We start from the raw sequence: 7,902 nt of genomic DNA, 5'->3' as shown, positions 1-7,902 counted from the left end.
ATATCGCATTTTTCAAAATTTATAAAAAAAAAATCAGATCTGTTGAATTTATACTGGGAACAACTCCGCGAGTTATACTCCATGAATAAAAAAAGTTAATTTTTAATGGGTGACAGAAGTTAAAAAAAAATCGTTTTTCTTCTTTTGGTTGTTTTCTTAATATGTTAAGGCATTGAAATGGTGGTCTGAATAATCATATTAATTTGACTTTTTCTTTTTGAAATTGCAGTGGTCTATCACCGTTTATCAGATGTAAGCATCCGTGTCTACCAGACTCAGCCGTCGCAGTCAGCTCCCTACACTTTATGCAAGTTTATACCAGGAGCATTCGGGTGCACCATCAGAACGTTCGAGTGTGACCAGATTACTATTGGTCGATGGGTTCGAGTCACTAAACCAACAGCCTACCTGACCCTTTGTGAAGTAGAAGTAACGGGAAACGTCGTGTAGAAAGGGCAACACTACATTATTATTATCCATCCTTTTTTTCGATTTCTTTCCTTTTAGATTCTATATATTAGATTTTACAGAAAACAATGCAAATATCCGCTGCATCCGTTGCTCTAGAAAGAGTAAGCACAGCCTGTCTCGCGCACAACACATGCTACTAATTACGTTTCAAGACACGTCAATTAGACGATATCAATAAAATAGTATGCATGGACTTAAAGGCACACATGGAACTAAACCTGAAGTATCATTTGAGTTGTACTGATTATGTGTCGATGAATTGATTGATCAATTCATATAGAAGGCTAGAAAGTTGTCAGGATTACACAAAATTATGCCATCCACCCTACCACTGCTCTTCGACCACACACGCCACCTTGATTTGGAAGGCATTATCGCTGGTTGCCCAACAATATCTCGTTGCTCCAACAAGCAAAATATGCACTTGTCTTTCTATACTGTACGTGTATATATTGTACTTTACATGTTGATTATCACCCAATCCCTCCTTACATGCACAAATAGATAGATATAATTCTTTGCTGTAGATTTCACTTTTACTGAACATTACGGCGTAGTGATACATCATTTTTTGACAGCAATTCAACCATTGCAAAGTCCTTTAAATTGACCCAGTGTTTCCATCAAGGTCAATTGAATAACAATAGTTCATTTTTAATAAAAAAAAAGTTACTTTTAATAAGAACTGACCAAACAAATTCATGTAACCAAACAAATTCGCAGTAGATTATGATATATATCACACAAGCGATATCTACTGTAGAATGTATTATTGGGTGATAAATACTGATTATCACATTACATGTTTGTTTTATACACTAATTATCACATTACATGTTGGTTCTATACATGCATACTGATTATCATTATATATTATCTTTTTTTTTTACTTACTGGTTATCACATTACATGTTTGTTTTATATACCGATTATCACATTACATCTTTGTTTTATTTACTGATTATCGTATGAAAGAATAAAAAGGGAAAGGTTTCTCTGCTTGATATACTGCGCGAAAATGTTTGACATATTCATATTTATATTAATTCACAAACATTTGATATTCTACAAACTGGTTTTATAACTTAATTAATTCTGATAATGAAAAATTTTCTAAAGGGCTTTATAATTTCATTTTAATTTAATGTTTTTTAAATTTATTTTTGATTTAATGTTCATTAAATTTATTTCTAGAGAGAGAGAGAAAGAGAGGGAGAGAAATCGGTTTTAACGTTCACTCGACACAAACTATCTAATTTCGGGACTAACACATGTTTCAATTTTATGTCAATGATTCGCTTGCGCGTAGGGGTCTTTAGTAGTGGGAGGAAACCGGAGGGCCCGGAGAAACCCACCAAGTTGGAAGGCGACCCTACACCTTGTCACCTACAACTGGGGAATCAAAACCACGCCAGCTGACTCAATGACATACTTTTTGATACAGCGCGTACGTACTAACCATTCGGCCATCCACGCCCCCCCCCCCCACCAAGTTGCGATACTTCAGTCTCGTAACAATAGGTTTATATGTTTCAGTTATCTGTGTTTCGATATCGAGGAGCCAAGGTATGTCGGTGAGTAACCAGGAGGTATCGGGTCTGATCCCGATGTTGGTCGAGATGTACCTCGTGATTTCTAGCAAATGATCCCTTATCAGCAATGCTGTAGGTGTGAGTGCGAGTTGGGGGGGGGGGGCGTCCAGCCCTCCAGGTGGGACGAAAGACCGATTTCCCATATTTACCTTTGGCGGCACCTTTGTAACTAATACACCTTAATTCTTTTGAGCGCTTATAATGTGTCTCACTACTACATAACTTAGGCCATTTAGTTGCACTTTCCTTTTTACTACAATTCACAGATATGGTTACTTGTACATGTATTTTTCCTTTAATGTTCTTAAATTTATATTTCATGTGGCATATAGCATCACGTGACACATCTCTCTTGCAGGCATGAATGCATGTCATAATACTATGAATTCTCCTGAGAAACACGAATTATCTGTGTATGGCTTAAATTTGCATTAAAGGGGAAAACCAACGATTTTCAACAAGGTTTTCATATTTCTAAATATAGATTTATTATTTATGGAAATCGTTTTGAAAATCGTTGGTCTTCCCCTTTAAGGGTAAGCGTACTTGAATTCAAAAATGCATTACACGTGAAAATGTCCCTGAAAGTAATTTAGCTCAGTGCTGTGTAAGACGCTGGCTCGCTAACAAGTAGATCTCTGATTCGCTCAAGGTATTGGGCCAGAATGTTCCCCTGGTTTTTCCGGCTAGGTTCCCTCTTGTTAGTGAGACACATTCCCCGCTGTAAGCAGTAGTACATGTCATAATTCTTTAAATTCTACCCGAATTCCTCTGAGAAACACGAATTATTTGTGTATGGGTTAAATTTACATTAACGGTAAGCGTACTTGAATGCTGAAATGCGTTATACTTGTAAGATTGTCCTCTAATTTAGCTCAGTGTTGTGGTGGCACCAATGATTAAGACGTAGGCTCGCTAACAAGGAGATCTCGGATTGGCTCCCGGTATTGATTATTGCTACCATGTCCTGTTGGCCTACCTACTTTTTGATGATACTTATATAGTAAGTGCATGAGGACCGCACTACACGTAAAATAAAAATCTACAAGATAAACCTGCGGACAAGACAGAAAATAGACATTGCACCAAGATCCTGTTTCGAAAGTACAATACAATATATAGAGCCATGCATCCTCAATGGCATTCAACTCCATAAATAACCAATCTACCGAGCACGCATGGGCAAAAGTCAGGAAAGAGTTGTATCCTTTCAGGTATGACTCTAAAATACAGAAATTTTACAATAACAAACCTTAGAAGTGTTGGATGTTAAACTGATAATGCAAATAGATTAATCTAAGACGACAATTCTTGAAATTGATTTCATCGAATTGACTTCTTGGTTTGGAGTTATTTACCTCATTTATTATGCTCTCTGTCTAGAACAAGTAGATTTCGTATACGGTTCATAAAAGAAACATTCCCACCGGCAAAATCTCCCGTTAAATATTACAGTTTTGTCAAGAATCTGATAGAAAAAGAATTTTAAAAATCGACCAAAAAGGTCGCAATGTTATAACGAAAAACGTTTCAACCGGGAAAAGTTTCTTTTTTTTAAAAGAAAAAAATAAATAAAACCAAAGTTCCACAGAACGTTAGTTTACAAACCAAGTTTGATAAAACTTTCAAAATAAGCACCATTTGACCGACCTACTTAATCGTTTGACAACAACATTTGGCATGATTTCAAAGATATGCAATTTCAATTTTATGACATCACTTTACAAATTATATAGATCAAAATAGTAACTGTGATCGATTACCAATTGTGAAAGGTTTCCAAAAATATAAAGTTATTGAAAATCGGATAAAAATTGTCAAAGAGTATAGATTTAAAAGATTGATTTACGTTTTTCACCCGCCCAACTTATTGCCTGTTTTTTTTTTAAAAATTCAAGAATTTACGTAGGCCGCAATATGTATGGTAAATACCAAGTAAGTAATTACATTCTCAAAAATTGGCACCCCCTCAGTCAAGTTAGGTGACAAACATGGTTTCTAAAAATAGATGGTTGATAGCTTGTTGTATCTCCTCGCGAATACAAAGTTTTGAGAGGGGTTTGAAGCAAATTTTTGATAGATTAATTAGTTTGAATAACACTGTTTGTACGCGGGGAGGTATCTTTAACGATAGGGGATTCGCTAGTTAGTACTGAACCAATGAATTGGAAGGGTAACTATAAAAACAAGCCAACCATTTCACAAAAAAAGGCAAAGATAGGCTTTAAATATTGTGAATCCAGGGCATCGTCGCATGTGACATATGTCAATCGCGTCTGTGGCAAGCATATAATTATTTGGATATAATTATGTTTTCATTACATGTTTGTCCGTTCTACTCCACTATACCCTGGGTTAATCCATAGGGTTTCCACGATTTCAAATTATCTGCCCTGGCCTTGATTGTAGCTATAGTCTACGAACCAATCGAGAAACGGTTTACAAACCTGTCGTTTTGCCTCCGTTTTTATAACGGTAGATAACCATATTCATGTCCATTTATGTAAATAATGTATATATTTCTACTTGATTGATATTTAATTGTATTATCAAAATGTGTGGTATGTTTCGCTGATTTCAATATGTATAACATCAGTATGTTTGACTTTTGTTATTATTATTACTATTCGTTCTTTGTCTGAAATGTTTCATTCTGTTATGTTTATTATTATTGATCTTATACTTGGCAAGAACTTGTCTACTATATCACGTGGACGTAAAACTCCTCGAACGAACGAACGAACGATTCTCACTAAAACTCTTGAAACGTCCTATCTTCATTTTTGTAATGTTATTTAGGCCAACTCCTAACCTTGTCCGATGAGAGTTACTTCCCTTTGCCAACTTCCTTTTCAGTTAACGATTTATGGGATTGGTCGATAAAAATAGCACAATCATCAAGGGCGGATAACTTGAAAACGTGTCCCCCCACCACCATAGATTAACCCAGGGGTTAGTGGAGTAGAACGGAATGAAACCACTGGGGATACCGAGGATGGTTTGTTTTATACACTGATTATAACATTACATGTTTGTTTTATACACTGATTATCACATTACATGTTTGTTTTATACACTGATTATCACATTACATGTTTGTTCTCTGATTATCACATTACATGTTTTGTTTTATATACTGGTTATCACATTACATGTTTCTTATAATACTGATTATCACATTACATGTTTGTCTTATTTACTGACTAGCAGGATACCCAAATTCGCGCGTTTTCCAAATTCGCCAGCGGCCCAAATTAGTCCGGGGCCCCAATTCTATGGCCTGAAACATTCACGTGGTCATGCGAGTGAATTTGATACCACAAATATGAGGGTGGAGCACGGCGACGAAGCGTGATTCGCCCAGGGGCCTAGATCCCATTCGTCTGGCCTAAAGTATTCACGGGGTCATGCTGGTAAATTTGATACGACATAATTATGTGCATGTGGGTCGCGGTGACGAAGAGAGAGTGATGGGCGAACACACACATAGAGATATCCTTACTTTTATTTATATAGATTATGGCATAAAAGAAAAAGAGATAAAAGTTAGCTTTTGATTTTTAAAAGAACTCGGGAACGTTTTATCTTTATGTTTCTCTGTTCGATATGGTGCGAGAAAATGTTTGATATAATATATTCATATTTATATTAATTCACTTGTTTAATTTGATATTATACACAACTTTTTTAATTCTGATAATGACAAATGACCGCCTTTTGAATTATTCTCAAGGGCGTTATAATTTCCTTTTCATTTAATGTTTTTTTAAATTTATTTTTGATTTAATGTTTATTAATATTTTTGACTTAATGTTATGTAAATTTATTCCTAGTTTGCTCATTTTAAATACACGTCATCGAGTGTTGACATATATACGCATGTTAGCCGGTAGCTACTACTGATAAGTAAAGGTCGGTCAATACAGTTGGGTCATGCTCATATATGACACACCAAGTTGCGAGAGAGAGAGAGAGAGAGAGAGAGGGGGTTAACACATTTTAATTGCAACAGCACCATCGGAGGTCTAATATAGATAAACTTGTATTAATGATACATTATTCCAGAGCGAACTCTTCCTATTGCAGGTCTTTATTTATATGTTATATTAATTATTAATTAGACATTTATTAACTTGAAAATCAACTCTCGATGCCATCGGATGGCTCCGATTTTAAAGTAGATTAAAACGGTTCAGCCATTTAATGGTTTAATTTTAAAATGGAGAAGCTATAAGCTAAATCTCGAATATGCCAGTACGGTGGATACGATAATAAACAATCAATACACACATCCTGTAAAAACTGCAAACCGGAATAACTTGGTTCAGAATAAAGTAAGTTGAATGAAATTGTCAGTATATTCACTTTTTAATATCTATTTTTGAACTATTATAGCAAGAACGGTCAGATCTTTATCTAAATCTTACATAATGTATCTTTAACTAAATTATAATTTATTATATTATTACCTTAATTGCGTACTGTATAACTAAATGAATTATAATACAATTATCACCCTTGTGCCTATTCAGATTATAATTATATGTAATTCAATTTGATTAAAATAAAATACATTTAATTCTTATTGTATTTCTAATATTTACTTATTTTAACAGATCATGAGGGGATCACGTGGCTAAGTGGGTAAGACGCTGGCTCGCTAGCCTGAAGGTCGGTTGTTCGTCTATCGATCCCTGCATTGGCCGAGAAAGTTCATCCAGATTTTCCGGCGTGGTTCCCCCTTGTCAGTGATGCAGGACGGAGAGCCTGGCAAGGACAGCTGTCTAGTCGTTCGGATGGGACGAAAAACCGAGGTCCCGTGTATATATTGGAATGCACGTAAAAGATCCCCAGGAAGTTGGAATTCGATATAAGAGTAGGCGATAGTGCCGCTGCCCGGGCAAAATTTCCCTCATAACACACTGTATGGCGTATGCCCGTCTTCATTAGCCCAGTAAGGGGCAGAACAATAGGACATGAAACCCCATTTCATTTAATAGAGCATCAATTACATCTTCATTATTGATATTTGTACACATGTCATGTAACAGACCTAATTAGTCGGTCATGTCAACAGTCAGGTACCGATGGGTTTCATTTGTGTGGCTCAGGGTGAAATCGATTTGTGCGCCTCTATTCCCGGTGTCACTACTTCAGACCACGTCCCCTTCTCTACAACTACCAACTCGTGTAATAAGCATTTATTGTACAAGTTACCGATATCAAGAAAGATTTTTTGACTTATGAGTTTATCGAAAATTCAATGAAGCATCATCAAAAATGAAGCCGATATCAAGTTTACGCCTCGAAAGGGTGGTATCCTCCCCAACTTCATTACCATAACACTTGAGATCTATATAGAAGATAGCGCATCTGAGTGTGGTCAGTCAAATGTGGAATTACCAGGCTTCTTCCGAAAACCATGTTAAAGCGTTGTCTACACCCTACATTTTTCCATACTCCTCGCAGTGTTTCGTTTGATTATACCTAATCCCACTAAACACTGCTTTAACAAAGGCAAATTTCTGTTCTAAATTATGACTGGTCAATGGTCCGATTAACAACAAAAGCATTACGCTTAAAACAGAGCTCCAAATTGGACCAAATATGTTTACATAACGTTACGTCTCGACTCACGATTTTATTACGTCCAATTAACCAGTGCATAGCAGAACATTGCAGAAAAACTAATTGCGTGACAAACGAGGCTATCAAATCGAAAACAATGTAAACAACACCGCTTGGAGACGAACATACTTTCACCGTTTTTAATACCTTAAATCACTGTCCAAAGTTTTAGTGAAGACCAGATTAAAAGAAAGGTTGTCATGTTGCTTTA

Source organism: Patella vulgata, chromosome 6, assembly GCF_932274485.2.
Source record: "Patella vulgata chromosome 6, xgPatVulg1.2, whole genome shotgun sequence".
NCBI lineage: Eukaryota > Metazoa > Mollusca > Gastropoda > Patellidae > Patella > Patella vulgata.
Note: the sequence above shows the minus strand (reverse complement) of the source record.